Here is a 17,627-nt window from a genome sequence, read left to right on the forward strand (position 1 = left end):
CCAAGTTGGATATGCATAAATTTGACGGTTCTCACCCGGCAGCATGGATAGCACAAATGGAGCAGTATTTCAATCTGAATAACATCTTAGATGATGAGACTCAGCTTATGGTGGGGAGCATGTACTTGGACAATGAAAGGTGGCAATGGTGGGAATGGCATCAACGTTGCAATGGACCTTTTCGGGCTTGGACCAAATTCAAAAAAGCTCTTACAGACTGCTTTGACCAGGAATCTTCTTTTTTGGGTCGTCTTACTAAGCTCCGACAGACTGGCACAGTGGATGAATATATTACAGCCTTTGAAGCCTTAGCCTTCCACACTTGGGGTCTCTCACATGTGTTTTACATAGAATGTTTTATCAACGGTCTTAAAGAAGCCATAAAAGCCCAATTCCTACTGCACCACCCTCCCACATGGACAGAGGCTTGCAAGGTAGCTCGTAATATGGAACGTGCATTAGCAGCCCAGTATAGTCGCCCAACTTTCTCTGCTAAAGGTCGCCCCCCACAGGCTCCCAACACGACTCAAACACTTAAGGTCCAAAAGGTGTCACCTGCAGAAATGGCCGAAAGAAGAAAGCAAGGATTATGTTACTACTGTGATGAAAAATACTCCCCAGGTCATAAATGCAAGGAGCCCAAATTTTTTCAAATTGATGCCACTGACTACAGCTCATCAGAGGAAGATCCACCACTTGAGGAACATGAGGCGCTAGAAGAGGACAACCAAAAGGACAATGTCTCTAATGAACCAGTTATTTCGTTGCATGCTTTGGTAGGGATTTCTTCACCTCAAACTCTCAAAATCAGAGGTTTTATTAAACATCGCCCAGTAGTAGTCTTGATTGATAGTGGAAGTACACATAATTTCATCCATCAAAAAGTCGCGGAAGCAGTGCATTGTTTTGTATGAGCAGTTTCTAACTTCCAAGTCCAAATTGCGGATGGGGGCACAATGAAATGTGAAGGCCGCTGTGAAAATGTCAAACTTCAAATGGGGGATTATCAGTTGAAAACCCACATGTTTGCCATACACATGGGAGGATGCGACATTGTCCTCAGTGCTGAATGGCTCCGCACTCTTGGGCCAATCACAATGGATTTCTAGGAGTTATATATGAGTTTTAAGCAGAACAACTCCACACATACCCTCCATGGACTCCAGGCGGGAGCTCCCTCTATCATCAGCTCGCATAGGATGGAAAAATTGCTAAAAAAGGGCCATCATGGAGTTATAGCTCAATTTAATGCCATCCAGGCAGCCGAAACCAAGTCTCTGCCGATTCATCCTAAGATGCAACAGATTTTAAATAACCATCTGTCAGTCTTTGACAAGCCTCATGAGCTTCCACCCTCGAGAGGGGAACATGATCATAGAATCACCTTGGTTCCAGGGGCCCAACCCCCAAATGTGCGCCCATACAGATGTCCGTTCACCCAAAAGATAAAATAGAAAAAATAATCAAGGAACTTTTGGAAGCAGGTGTCATTCATCCCAGCATTAGTCCTTATTCATCACCGGTGGTCATGGTGCTCAAGAAAGATGGGGAGTGGCAGATGTGTCCAGACTTCAGGGCCCTCAATAAGTTGACAGTCAAAGATAAATTTCCCATTCCGGTGGTTGACGATTTGCTGGATGAACTCAATGGGGCTCAATTATTCACTAAGCTGGATCTTCGCTCGGGCTACCACCAAATTCGCATGAAGGAAGTCGACATTCCAAAGACTGCTTTCAGAACTCATGAAGGCCATTATGAGTTCCTGGTCATGCCATTCGGTCTTTGTAATGCCCCCTCTACTTTTCAGAGCCTTATGAACCACATTCTCAAACCATATCTCAGGAAATTTGTCCTTGTCTTCTTTGATGACATCCTCATCTATAGTTTCACTTGGGCCGCACATCTTCAGCATGTAGATCAACTCTTGCAACTGCTCCGCAAGCATAAATTATTTGTCAAGATGTCCAAGTGTTCGTTTGGCATGGAAGAAGTTGAGTATTTGGGCCACATTGTGGGACGTGAAGGTGTCAAGGTGGACCCCAAAAAGATCCAGGCAATGCAGGATTGGCCTCAACCTAAGACCTTGAAGAGCTTGAGAGGATTTTTGGGTCTCATAGGCTATTATCGTAAATTTGTCCGCAACTATGGTCACATAGCGAAGTCCCTCACTCAACTCCTCAAGAAAAATTCATTCTTCTAGAATGAGGAAGCACAACAGGCATTTACAGCTCTCAAAAATGCCATGTGTTCCACTCCAGTCTTAACACTACCTGACTACACCAAATCTTTTGTCATTGAATGTGATGCTTCGGGTACAGGTATTGGGGCGGTCTTAATGCAGGAAGGGTGACCTTTGGCCTTCACAAGCCAACAACTAAGTGGGAAGAATTTGGGCCAATCTACCTACAAGAAGGAAATGATGGCCATCTTACATGCAGTAGAGACCTGGCGACCTTACTTATTGGGGCGACGTTTCCAAATCCGCACAAATCATCACAGTCTTAAATATTTTTTGGAGCAATGCCTATCCTCCCCACAACAAAATAAATGGCTCGCCAAAATGCTGGGATATGATTATGAGATCATTTATAAGAAAGGGAAAGACAATAGTGTAGCAGATGCATTATCTCGCCAATTTGAGGAGGAAAGTACTCTGCTAGCAATTTCCCTCCCCATTCCAGAATGGATTGAAGAGGCTCGAAGGGAATGGTTTTCACATCCCGGGCTCTCCCAACTCATTTCTCAATTGTAGGTAGATCCAAATTCCACCAAGGGCTACTCGTGGCAGGATGAGATTCTTCGCCACAGGGACAGAGTCGTAATAGCACCAACATCCACCCTCAAAAGTCACATTTTGGCATAATTGCACTCATCCCCCATTGCAGGACATTCAAGCTTTCAGAAGACGTATGCTCGCACCAGAAGATCATTTTTTTGGATAGGCATGAAAAAGGACATCGTTAATTTCGTAGCAGAATACGATGTTTTTCAACGCCACAAAGGGGAGACCATCAACACACTAGGCACATTACAACTGTTTCCCATCCCGGCATCAATTTGGACGGAGGTTTCTATGGATTTCATTACAGGTCTTCCAAAGTCAGGAAACAAGTCAGTCATCATGGTGGTGGTGGACAGACTTTTGAAGTATGCTCATTTCTGCGCCCTACCCCACCCGTTTACACCAACTTTGGTCGCTCAATCTTTCATGGATCAGAGCTTCAAATTGCATGGTATGCCCACTTCTATTGTGTCCGATCGCAACCCGATATTCACCAGTAATTTTTGGCAGGAACTCTTCAGGATACAAGACACTCAACTAAAACTCAGTACTTCCTATCATCCGCAAACGGATGGTCAAACTAAAGCAGTCAACAAATGTCTGGAAACCTACCTTAGGTGTTTCACTTCAGAAAAGAAACATCTTTGGGTATAGTGGTTACCTCTGGCTGAATGGTGGTATAACACCAACTATCATGCCACCACCAAAATGACTCCCTATGAAGCAGTATATGGTCAACTCCCTCCTTCCCCTACTTCTTATATCAAGGGGTGCTCAAAAGTACAAGCAGTGGATCAACTCCTACAACACCGCGCAACCATGCTCGCCCATCTTGGATAGAATATTCATCAAGCTCAAAACCGCATGAAGCAATAGGTAGACCAACATCGCTCAGAGCGCCAATTTCAAGAAGGGGATCAGGTCTTTTTGAGGCTGCAACCATATAAGCAAACATCACTCAAAGACAAGGGTTGTCAGAAACTATCCCCAAAATTCTACGGATCATATCAAGTACTTCAACGCATTGGAGAAGTGGTTTACAAGTTGGTTTTGCCACCTACTGCAAAAATCCATCCAGTTTTCCATGTCTCATGCCTCAAGAAAGTGATTGGGAACAATTGTAGAATTCAAACCAGACTACCTGAATTGGACGAAGAAGGGTCAATCTGGCTCCAACCTGAACAGGTCCTAGACACACGAGACAGGCACCTGCGGGGTTGCATGATTAGGGAAGTCCTCGTCAAGTGGAAAGACACCTCTCCGGAAGATGCAACTTGGGAACCAACCACTATTCTTCAGCAGTTTCCGCAGCTTCAGCCTTGAGGACAAGGCTAGTCTTAAGGGGGAGGGCATGTTAGGGTCCCACCCTAACCCCCTTATTTGTGTAATGGGATTGAGTCATAGTCAAGAGTCAATAAATCCCATATTAATAATTGTAAGTGGTTAACCCGCAATTAATGACGAGACCACAGTTAGTTGCAAATGGGCCGTAGTATTAGATAGATGGTATTAATAAAACCCATGGTATTGATCCGTGGTATTGCATGTATGAGTCATATATAAAGGATAGATACTCCCTGCAAGGAGCATTGTGTCTTATTTTGTGTCGAGCTCTGCTCTATTGGAGGTTGCCCCCTCGAAGAGGCCAGTGAACATTGCTTTCTGAATAATAAAATATTTGTTGTTGTCTCTCATTATTCTATGTTCTGGGTATATTTCTTCGCATATTCTGTATTTGGGTATCTTTTTGCAGGTTAAGAGCATAACACATTTGATTAAGGAATATTTTGTCAAGGTTTGCTTGGAATCCCTACTGTGGTAAATTTAGAAGCAACATCAGTTGTCTGGAATGTGAAAATTCCTAGTCCAAGGAACCCCTACTGTAGCAAAAACTAAATTTACTTCTCCTACTTGATTTTAATATACATTATCAATTTATTTTCTGAATACTGAAGCAAATTACTTCTGCAACCTATACTACTTTAAATTTGATTACATGAAACAGAAAATTGAGTAAAGAACAAGATACATAGGACACAATTATTTTTGGACAAAATAGTCCCCGGAAAAACCTAATGTGGGAAACTGGTGTAGCATCTCTGAGGGTGTTCTATTATTAAACAGTAATTCTGAATATAATGTTGGATGCCCTGTTGATAACCCAGTGATAGATAAAATACAATGGAGGAAAACTGAGTAAGTTTTACCTCACTTCACCCGATAGATTATGGTTGATTCGGCAACAAAAATGGCTAACCCCTACTACTTCTGTGTAGGCCCTGCGTTATCTCTGCACTGTCTCTTTTGCCTTCTGCATCAACCTTCCTGATTTTTTGGCAGTTCCGATTCTTTGCTTGAGGGTAGTTACTGGTTCTATGCTGGCCCTTTTGGCTCTGCGTCAGACCTGCGTGGGCCCAAATTGGCCCAGTGTCAGTCCTCCTAACTACTGCACTGCCTCCACTAGTGTCTCTCTTCCTCTTTGTCAGTACTCCTGAACTATCCCTGCCCCTCTGCTGCAGAATGATCACTCAGTTTGAATTCTCAGCTTCCTAGCCCTAGAAATAGAACTCCAAATCAATTCATTCTCTTCGTCTGTATTTCTAAATGAACCCAAGCCTCCTTCTTATACTTTTCTCATTGAGACTTCAACGGCCAAGATTAAGTCTCTAATCAACGACTAAAATTAAACTTGACTTGATCCACCTTCTAGATCATTCTCACCCATATTTTGATTAATACCAATTAATACTTTAATTTTCCTAAGTTTAGACTTAGGAACCCCATTAAAAATAATAATTATTTTAATAAAATACAATCCTGGTGGAATTTCACCAAACGGTTTCTGGGGTCTTTAGAAATCATATGCTTTAGACTCTCCACCAATTTTCATGGCTAGAGAACATCCGATGCTACAAAAAACTAACATGGAAGACCCTGGAGATTTATGTTTACTTATGTACATTTGAAAGCTTGTTACTGATTGGGGTTGTGTTTATACACGTAAATCTCTTAGAAGTTTTGATAGAATGTTTTACATGCTTGTTGTTATCAATCAGTTTGATCGGGAGAGATTTGTTGTTACCGATCTATTTGATCGAGATAGATTTGATATTGATTAATCGGATTTGTTGAGGCTTTGTGAGTGAAGAATTTCCTGGGAGGACATCAGGTCGGAACTATGTGTTGATGTATAGATCCCGAAGTAGGGAGGGTGGCATTATTCATATAGCTCTGACCTCGGATACGCACATGGATCCCTGGGTTGGTAGTTAGCAAGTAAGCATGATGGTACCTAGAGAGGTTGAAAGCTTTAGTCCATGTTAGTCCCACCTTGGATAGATTTCCCTTGTCAGGAATATAGTCCATGGAATTGCGTTGCCTAAACTGTTGAGATACCTTGGATAGATTTCCCTGGTTAGGAATCTAGTCCATGGCATTTTGATGCCTAAACTATTCATAGTTCGTATGTTTTGAGATCTTCCATGTACATGTATATGTAAGTATGAATATCTCCCTAGTTAAGAGGGAGTGTTGAATAATGTAACTAGGTTCGGTCTTCATAATTATATTTGAGTCACAATGAAATGCACTTATTTATTATTATTATTATTAACTTATTAAAGCATGGGTTTCATGCTTGGGTTAATAGTCAATATGTCAAAGCACCCATTGTGTGCTCTAGGATTTTTGTTGAGTCAAAGACAAAAATCATTTTTGGAAGAAACCCTTCTTGGGCTCCTTAAAGTCAATAAAATTATTTATTACTCCTTCCTCATCAAGTTAGCCTCCTCGTCTATTTACTAGTCAGCGTAACCTTATATAAATATGACTTCTCTTCAATTGATCGTGTCGGCTCATTTTGGAGGCTTCAACGACTATAGATAGCAAGCTATCCCATCCTAGTTTGAAAAGTATATAAGATAAATTGGTTTTGAAATCCCACAGTGATGGAAGACATACGAAGTCTGAAGCATGACAGTGAAGGAGACATCTGAAGTCTAAAGAATCACAGTAAAGGAAGAGAGTTGAAGTTATGAATAATCACAGTGAAGGAGAAGAGTTGAGGTTTTGAAGCATCACAGTGAATAAAGATAGCCAATGTTTGTAGTATTACAGAGAAGAAATATAGTCAAAGTCTTAGGTATATGAAAGTAGCCAAAATTATGAAGTCTTAAAATGAATAAATATAGCTTAAATCCTAAAGTCCCACAGTGAATGAAGGAAGTCGATATTTGAAATTCTACAGAGATAGAAGGCGACCCACATAATGAATACTTTGACTTTGAATTCCATGGTTTTTCATCAAATATTAAATAGGTTTTCTTGATGGAGGAAAGGAGTTTGTTGTCTTGGTCTTGGTTGTCCATTTTCCTATGAGTCTATCAAAGAATTTGTGATTGGCTTTTCCCCTAGAGAGGGGTTTTGCCCTAGTTGCATGCCTACATCTCATCTCCTTTTTTCTATTTATTTGGAATTAGTCTTGATTATAAGAAAATATAAATTAAAAGAAGGATAAATAATAATGAAACATCACAAGATAATGTCATAATAAGATAAATCAATCAACTTTCCATCTTATTAGATTTCTCCACAAATGGATAGGTAGTTGATGATGGCAATGTTGAGGATCACAATGGTAGAAATTTGGATATGTTAGGTGATGCTAGCAACTAGAATTTGTGGTCATGGGTGACTCAATGCAATTGTTCTAACCAAGGGTGACTAAGATTGATGCTAGGTTTGAAAGAAATTCGATCAAATGTGGTGGTAAAAAGCGATACTCGTAAATTACATTTACATGAAGTGATATTGGTAAAGGCAATGATCTCAAAGGGAATATTAGCATGCCATTTTGAAGAATTATATACCTAAAGGGATGAGGTGAAGGGATCTATTACATTCATTAAGGAGATGAAAAGGGATTCCTGTCATATTCTTACAAAGATGGAACTAAATACTCAACGTTAAAGTATTCATGTTAATAAATTTGACATTGTAATTGGCATAAGAAATTGAACACGTGAACTTGTGTACTTATTTATTGAAATAGGGCGAGGAAAATGGCCCATAGATCCATTTTTTATTGAAAATGAGTAGAACATGCATCAGTAGAGGTGATAACACCATCATTCAAATGTTATAGAAAATGGATTTTTTGATCTCCCACATGGGCTTAGAGAACCTTGTGATTAGACCATATAAAAATGTGGTGGGGCCCATAAGGACATATCATTTGTACCTTGGTGAGTTAGATGTGATCCTATATGGATCCCACAATCTTCTAGAGATTGGTGTACACACATTCATGGACATTTTTTAGTTATGCAAAGGCTAGGTGGTCATGAACTCTTCTTTCATCTTCAAATTTCAATTTGTAGGTATTAGAGTGTCTCGAAGCTTGTGTGATGGCATTTGAGGTTGGCAATGTAGGTTTTGTGGGAATCTATGGGATAGACATGCAAGATTGTGTGGGTGTTCCATGGATATCAATGCAAATGCACATATTTATCTTGAATATTCATGAGTTATATTTGCATAAATATTCATTGAACAATTGCACAAATTATTTGGTATTCCTATAAATAACTATACAAATTATGCAATTGTTCTTGAAATAGACATGCAAGAATTTTGTGTGGCAATTGATTTTAACATCCACACAAAAAATTCATAGATGGAATGGATCTCATGCAAATGCCATGATTTCTTAGCGAATAGTTGTGTAAGTAACTTATGTAGTTGCTCATTAAATAATTGTGTAAACTATGTTTGTGACTTTGAGCAATAATTTATGAATGATAAACTTTCTAACACCAACTCTAGTTTTTTTAGTTTTATGAGTGTTCACATAAAATAGGGTGATGCATGTCCATTGGAAAGAGAATTATTATAACATCCTACATACAAAGGTTAGGGATGAATTGATCACAAAGTTTGAGCTAGCTAGTTATGGCCCACTAAAATATTTTGATTGCCTCCTATTATATTCCTGTGAGGAGTTGCTGCAAGACTTGATTGAGATATCATAATAGGATAAACCTACCTTTGAGGTGCAAGGTCATAGGCTAGAGTTTCTTGCCAATGTAAACCTATACTTTGTGACTGGACACCCCTTTAGGGAAGACATGCCTTGATCTAAGGCCTCTTGTGGGTGGGGAAACGACCATTCACCAGTTAGCAGTCAAATATTGTTCTAGTGATGAGGGTGTGGTGGGGGAGTCAACAGTAAGTGTCTCCATCTGAGACTTGGCCACATGGGCAGTGGTTGTGATGGTAGTGATAATATATGGATCCTTGGAATGTAGTGGATCACTTACCAAAGACTAGACGGTGGTCCTTAATCGGGTGCTCCAAGGACATTTTTCTGCATGGAACTTCATCATGAGAGAAGTCATAATAACTCAATTGACACATTGTCATCCACACCGATAAGGGGGATTTTCCTTTAGCTCAATCCTCTACTACGTTTATGTATGAGTGGTTTTTTTATACCCATAGGTCTACATTCATGCAGGGGATCGAAGGGATGCTTGATGTAGGAAAAATATGATTTTTCCTGCAAGCTCCACTTCTATCTCATAAAGACTTACAAAATTTGAAATCACTATGGATTCTACCCATATTCAAGCTTGATCTAGCTGGAATTCTACCCAGTTCTGCTATTCAAATATATTTAAACAACACACCCATTTAGAGACTCAATTTCATATTAATTTTAAATTTCATACACAAACTAGAATTCTTCAAGTGATCATACATGTACATAATTGATACACAGAAAGTATGAAACTCTATTTCATTAATTAAAATTTGTACATACACAAGCGCTCTTCCTCTCTTGGCCCAATTCTACATTCATTTATTCATTCTCTCATTTCCTCACACTTAATCTCTTCTTTTATTGCCCATGGGATTACAATAGATAGAATTTAGAAACATCTTATATTTTTCTAGATCCTAAAATCACTCCATAAATCACCCATAAATCATATTTTCATAAATCCTAAAATTACTCAATCTATCCTTTGAATCCTTCATGCTTTATAAGGAAGATTTCCTTTTGTCTAATGGATAAAATATTTCCTATCCATAGATTTTCTAAAATTGTGACTCATCTAGTTCTAAAAATCATTAAAAATATCTCAACTCAAAAAAACAATTTACTTACAGAGAAGATTATAAATTCTTCTAAAAAATAAAGACCCATTCTTGAATATTTTTCACATTGAAGACTTAATGGCTTGGAAGCTCTAATTTTCTCACATCAGACTCCCAAGGTAGAAAAATCTCATGACCTCATGGTCATGTGTCATCAATTTTTGAATCCTCCAGGATCCCAAACCTTGTGTTATAGTTGTGCATCCATTTTAGCATGTTGTTTTCCTACTACTAATGTTTCCTTCACTTCTTTAGGCTTCCAAACTATGTTGTTCTCTTCCACTTACCTTGTTGATTCAAAGTTTCTCAGCTAGTTGTAATTTGTTATTAGATATCCTTTTTCCTCTTGTTGTACCTTCTCCTCATCATCCTCTTCCTTAGCATACATAACCTTTCAATTTCCTCATCCACATTTATCCTTGACTGTTGAAACTTTCTCTCTTCTCTTGCTTGTTGTTGCACATCTTCTTTGTCCACATTAATTTCAAGACACTTAACACACTCTAGTTTATACACCTACTTCACTATATGTTGCTCAAGCCTTGTAACTTCCTCCTCGTTACTGCTTTTTTGAGATAATTTCCTCTTCTTCCAGGTTCAACTTTACAAGTTGAATATGCACTTTCTGATTTATTAATCTCTCCTCAAGAAGTTTCAACTCTCCACACAAATCATTAAAATTACCTCGAACTAAATTTGTAAACTCATCACTTATGTCCTTTGTTTACCATTCCTTTAAAAGTTTTGCTTCTTCCTTGAAGTCCATATCTCTTTCCTCTACCCTAAAATTTCATCCACAATTCCATTATTTGGAATTTCCTCAGTATTTCCTTCATGAGGAAACTCTCCATCATCTACACCCGCATGACCTACATTCACAAACATTTATTTGGTTTTAAAATCATGATATCATTCGATCTCATTAACTCTTTCATATTCATCTTCATCAATAAATGGTCCTTGTTCCAGTTCGCAAATGCAAACCTCCAACTATGCTACCTCGTGCTCTTCTTCCCTCTATTGAATGCTCAAGTTGTGATTCATCTTCACCTGCGACTTGTGCCATTTCACTTTCTTTTATAGCACCCATCTGCATCTTTGATCTTCAGCTTCTTGTTGTAGTATCCTCATAAACACGTTAGTGCCCATGGCCCAATCGCGGGTTTTACCTGCTGATCACCTGTTAGTGCCCGTGGCCCAACTGTTCCCAACCAACTCCTAACTAAAAAACTACTTTGGAGATGGTATAAAAAGACATCAAAGGGAAGGCCTAAGGGAGAGAGAAAAGAAGAGCAAGATTATTATGCTGAGATTTTCCCCATAGACCAGGTCTGAAGTCCTTGGTGCTTTCTGCACTTCCCCCATTTTGCATAGGAAACCCTTGTTTCCATGTGTATTGGTGATCATTCATCCTTTATGTCATCACTGAGTAAGACTTGGAAGGAGCTCTTGTTGGAGGCTTGAGGCTGGAACGAATCCGGGAGGAAGCTTTGCTTGGAGCCTGCTGAAGGTGTTTCAGGTGATATCTTTCCGTTATATGTACTTTATTTGCCTTAATATAAAAGAAACACGTCTTGGTTCCCGAAACAATCTTTCTTTATGCTTATGAGATTCTTGTCTTGAATTCTTATGCAAGTAGTTACTTAAAGATTTTTATAACTAACTTTATAGCATGAAGATGGTTTTCATATAAGTATTTGTCCATGTACTGTTGTGTTCTTTGATTTGTTTGTTTTACAGGTCAAAGAAGAAGAAGGGAACTCCAAGAAGGGTTTGGACCCTAAAGGCCTTCTCGAACGTAGGACCTTAGGTACGTACCCTTAACATTAGAATTTGCTTAAAGTGAAGATCATGGTTGTGTGTGTGTTTCTTTGAATAAGCAATTTTCAGTCTGGTAGACTCTTAACCCAAAGGACCCTAGGGGTATTTTCCCTTCAACCAGAATTGGAGACTCCGCTGGGGACAACACTCTTGTTATTCCTAGTTTGGGTAGTCTTCAAGCCAATCAAGGCTCAGCCCCTCTGTTTGTTGGCTCTGACTGTCTGATCTATTCTTGAACTCTAAGTTTTTCCAGTTTTTTCAGTCTGTGTTTTTATTTTTCTTGAAAGTCTTCATATACGCTGTTTTTCTGGATTACAGAAGTGTATATACGCAAGTTGTACTAAGTAAACCCGCGTATACGCAGGTTTCCTCAGTTACAGTCGCGTGTACACGCATTCTACACATCACTGCAGGCGCGTATACCATATAATTTTCAAGATTTATAAATTTTCTTTTTGCTGAATGTTTGTCTGGTGGTTTGGGTCAGTTTCAAGCAGTCATTTTCCAGTAACAGTCCTCTGTTTAACAGGGGGCATCTTGTGCTGAACTCTCTCTAGTTATAAGGAGTATTAGTCTTGTTTTCGTTGATTGCAAGCGTCATTGATCTTTGACACACAAGATTTCTGGTTAAGAATCTTGACTGCTCTGTTTTGGCAGAGTAGGAAGATTGGATTTCAAGCTTTGTGTTCATTTTTGTGTTGATGACCCTTTTGTTTGCTTAACGAAACCATTTTTGTGACCATTTGCTCCTTCGTTTCGGGAAAGTTGTTTGATACCATTTTCTTGAAACTTGTCTTTTGATCTTTTGGACTTTCATTGCTGCTTCTGATTGTCAAAAGCGATTTCAAACACATTTATTTTTGTTGAGTTTTCATCATTTGAAAGGTGTCAATTCACAAAAGTGTTTGGTTGCCTATTTATCAATCATTGGTGTCAATATTTTTGAGAGCTTTCCTTTGAAAAAGACTTTTTGGTTTGATTGAAAGAAAATCTTTTGAAAGTTGAGTTTCGCTTTCTTAAACTTGCTTTTCATTTGATTTCCTTTTTTGCGAAGTGAAAGTGTTTTTTTTTTATCTTAAAACTTGTTTTTATTGTTTGGACGAAATGATTGGTAACACATCATCTTCTATCTAAGCATTTTAGTGGCAAGACAAAATTTGGTAAAGCAGCAACTTTCCTTCTTTGTTTTTAGAAGTAGTCTTTAAATCTTGCATCCACATATAGTTCTTGCATTAGGATAGATTTGCATCTCTTTTTAGGCATATTTAGTTTTGTTAGTTTTTGTGAGTGTGGAGTCTAAAAAGAAAAAGAAAATTTGTTTATATTAGAAGTACCTCTGAACCTCATAGAAATTGCTCTTCATCGAAAACAAAAAGTGCATGTGCATGTAGCTAAGTTTTATTAATTTCTTTTGCGTCCATAAAAACACCACAAGTTTCATCTCCATTACCTTGTGACTTAAAGAACAGCCTAATAAAATCAAGCGCTAAATTAAAATCCACTAGAACTTTTTTGTTTTAGTCAGTTACACCAACAAGTTTAGGATTTTAGGGCCTTGGATTAGGCGAGTGGAGAGTTAACTCTCCAAGGCCACATAAAACGTCAAACATAAGAGTCTGATTAACGAGAGTAAATCCAATAGCGTTAGGAAGACCAGGAAAGCTCCGGATCTGGGAGTTAAGCACGAGGGTCTGTGAAGACAGGGAAGAGAGATACCCCCTCTCCTACTTGTCTGAACTTACCTCACGACTATTCCGCCTGGCTTCTGCGACGAGTTGGTATCCATAGTTGCCTCTCCTAGGGATCTGCGTAGGTGGCTGCGGAGGGGAATCCCGTGGCACCTGAGGTCGACGTTGTATCACTCTCGACAGTACTACTGGAGGGCACCCTTGCGAAGCTTGGGGGCTTGCACCGGCACAGGCTATTGTTAGGAGGTCAGCGTAACTTCCTCTGATACCTTCGCTGATAGGACTGGGCCCTCATCATCCCAGACTATCTTCGGAAGGTCCCTTGATTCACTTTCTCGTATTTTGGTGTCCGGTCCTAATCACCCGGAGTGGAAATACTTGGAAGTTGTTTGACTGGCTGTATCTTTAGGGACTTTATAGTGTGTTCTCTGTGCTCCTAGTCGGCTTAGCTTTTAATTTTTTGAGTCTTTAGTTAGATTATAACAAAAAATTCAAAGTGGCTGACCGATCTCCAAGACGGTCTCGAAGACTTCGTGGTCTCTTGCCACCAAGTTTAGAGCCTTCTCCTAGAAGGCGCAGAGGCAGTACTACCGGTGGGGTCCGTCCCACGCCGGTTGACGCATCGGGGATTGATCCTCCTCTCGGGGACATTAGCGGCCAAGCAAGGCCTGGTACTTCTAAGCAAGAGAGGGACACTCCAGTCCTTTCTCGAGTTCGCTTTCAAGCGGAGAATAACGTAGAGGTAGAAGAACTTTCAGAATCATTAGTGGTTCCAAATTCTCCTCTACCATTTAGTCATCCAGACGTATTGCAATACGTTGGGACTCCGTCACATAGACCAGCAAGTCCAGGTTACGCTACGCGTTTACCATTCATGACCACTACTGGAAGCATGGCTTCTACGAGTGCTGCGACTATGCAAACCCCTACATCGGTGCAAGGGGGAGGAACCATTTCCATCCCCTCCACTTCCTTGTTTGGATCTTTTGCGAGCACATCTCTACTTGGGTCTACCTCCATTCCGTCCACGAGTGGAAATGCCCAAACCAATGCTTTTAGTACTGGACTCTTCTCTTTTGGCACCCAATCACAGGGTATTCCATCGGTTACGTTTAGTGCCGCTACGTCCATGATGGGCGGATCAGCTTCATTCCAGGGTTTTCCTTTCGGAAGTGGTCATATACCACATTCCAACCCGACGGTAGGATCCATGCCTTTTTCTTCCATAGGACAAAGCAGCAATCCTTTCCAAGGTTGGAATAAACCTGGGGTTAGTAGTGCAGGAACTGGGAATCCATTTATCGGCCAACAAGGGAATAGGCCGTACACCACGGTTAGTTCGTTTCAAAGTATTCCTCCCTTTGCTTTGGCTTGGAACCCATATCAGGGGTTATCAACTCCTTACCATTCTTTAGGAGGAAACTTTGCGGGCTATGGAGGTTATACGACAGGAGTTGGTCAAACTCCGAATTTTGCTGGACCACAAGGCTTGCCTTTTGGTTCAGCCGGTTCTACTGGTCACTTCGGGCAGCCTGGTGCCTCCCAAATCCCAGGACAATCTTTTCAAAACTTTGGGAGTTCTGCCCAGTCTGGGTGGAATCCCCTAGGTCCTCCTAGGCTTCCGTTTCTGGCAACGTTAAACTTGCCAGATCTCACAAAGTTAACAAACGACCCAATCAGGTATAATCCGGCCTGGCCTCCGGTCCCAACCAAACTCCCTTCGGACATTCCAAAATTCGAAGGGAAGAGTGGTGAGGACCCGGGCGACCAGGTGACCACATTCCATCTGTGGTGCTCATCCAACTCCCTCATCGAGGATTCGATTAGGTTGAGACTCTTTCAGCGCACCTTGACTGGTAATGCGGCCAAGTGGTATATAGAGTTGCCAGGGGGCAGCTTTACATCATTCACCGACTTAGCCAATATTTTCTTAAATCACTTCCAGTTGCCTGTCCGCTATGACGCCGGAACCGAACTTCTGGCCACCTTTCGTTGGGATAAGGCAACCCACATTTCTGATCACATTCAGGAATGGAGACGGAGAAAGAGGCTCATTAAAGCCGAAATCCCTCCGGAGTACCGTCTAGAGTGGTTTTTGAAGTCTTTGCAACCCGAGATCTCCAAGGATGTCTCCATGTCTGGGGTCTATTCTGAGGAGCAAGCCATTTTCAGGGCCCAGCAGTTAGAACTGATTTACTCTCAGTCTGGGATCCTCCAAAAGTACTTGCCAGATGCTCCTGGATCTAAGGTTGATTTAGCTAAGCCGAAGCCAGGTACGCACGCGGACGGTATCGTTGGGTCAGTAGACACATCTACAGTGAACTTGTTGAATCAATTGCAGCAGTTGTCTTTGCAAACTGCTTCTAACAACCAAGCCACATTGTCTAATCCTCCCGCTTCCCAAACTTCTTCAATTAACGCCGTCCAATCCGATAACCCCAAAGGAAATCAAAATTCCAATGGGAAAAAGAAAGGACGTGGTAAGAAGAAGAACTTGGATGGCAACAACGCCGGTGGTGGTGGAAATGAGTCGAGAAAGAAAGTTAAGTTTCCTTGCAAGTTATGCAGTGGAGACCATCTAACTCATCTCTGCCCTAGGATTGAAGACGCTCAGCGCTTGTTAGGACAGCAAGGGACTTCTAGTTCCCAAGCTGTGTTAACTAACCCTTTCCCCCAAGGGCAGCAACTTCTTGCTGGCGCAAGTTCAAACCCTGGTACCTCCTCAGGGGGCAACCAGGAAGGGGACAAGTCATCGAATGTTTTCATGATGGGTGCTCACGCTAATGTGGCCACACGGTCACGCGATTATGGTGAAGGTGAAAATTCTAAGGGTAAATCAGTTCCCGAAACTAACAACCCACTTCATATTGAGCGACCTTCTGTTGAGACTATACCTCGAGTGCCGAAAGGTTCCGCAAAACGCGCAACTATCAACCCTAATATTAGGGCAGCCCAGAATTACTCCATTGTTGAGGATCTAGCCCAGAGTCCATGTGCTATGTCCGCGTTAGAGGTTCTCCAGTCATGTCCTGCTCAACGAAGTGCCTTTCTATCGGCAATGGGGGCAGTAGATCCAAGTAACTCCTTAGCTCTCACTTTTGATATGAGTAATGTCAAAAAGAGACTTCCTCATCACATGGCTTTCCAGATAAAGTCTACCTACCAGAAAACGAATATTTTTCGAACGGTTGTAGATGAGGGAGCTTCCACATGTGTCATGTCTATGTCATGCTGGAAGGCCATTGGATCACCGTCGGTTGTTCCTTCACCTACCCTATTGACAGCATTTGATGGTCACTCTCATAGGCCATACGGGATTATCCCGGCATTTCCTATATGTGTTGGAGGAAAGGTCGTTAATATTGAAGTAGAGGTCATAGATGCTAACCTAGACTATAATCTCCTCTTAGGAAGGAACTGGGTATACGAGATGGATGCCGTGGTTTTGACTCTGTTTCGTGTCATTTGCTTTCCTCATGAGGGGAAAATCGTTAAGGTTGACCAATTGGACTATTGTCCAGTTGATCCTCAAGCAAACTCTGACTCTACTATTCCCTTAGTGGGTAACCCTCGTCCGCCTACCGAGAGTCTAGGAGTCGGGATGTACTCTTCATTGATGGGTACGTTTAATCTTCCCCCTCCTACAGTTGGTATAGATACAATTTCATCCTCCAGGGATCCTTTACGGAGAGAGTTTGTCCAAACTCCTTATTCTTCGAACCCTGGAACCTTAGCTTCATCTGCGACCACATAAGGTGACGACAAGGTGGGTGGAATAGAATCTCTTATATCTACAATGGAACCTAGATGCGAATCTATCGATAACTCTGTAGATAACCATTCTACTATTTCCTTTGGGAAAGAAATAGATGGTGATGTGGCTCATTTTCGGACCCTTGATTCCACCTTTGCATCGGATTGCTCGGATATTATTTTTCCATCGGATGAAGCGATATTCGAAGCAATGACGGCCGTAGATCAACCTTTGGAAGATTTACATCGTCGGTTACACTTTTATGCCCCTGTGCGTGAAGTCGAATCTCGGTCCTCCAGTTCGACTAGTGATGTTTGTACGGTCCCTTTGGCTCCAACACATTCATTTGCCGAAGAGAGTATATTGATTGGTTCGATCGTCGTACCTATAAACATCCCTAGGAGTAAGTTGGCGGAGCCCCCTG

Source organism: Pinus tabuliformis, chromosome 8, assembly GCF_031772625.1.
Source record: "Pinus tabuliformis cultivar Carrire ecotype Pingquan chromosome 8, CPIR1, whole genome shotgun sequence".
Lineage (NCBI taxonomy): Eukaryota > Viridiplantae > Streptophyta > Pinopsida > Pinales > Pinaceae > Pinus > Pinus tabuliformis.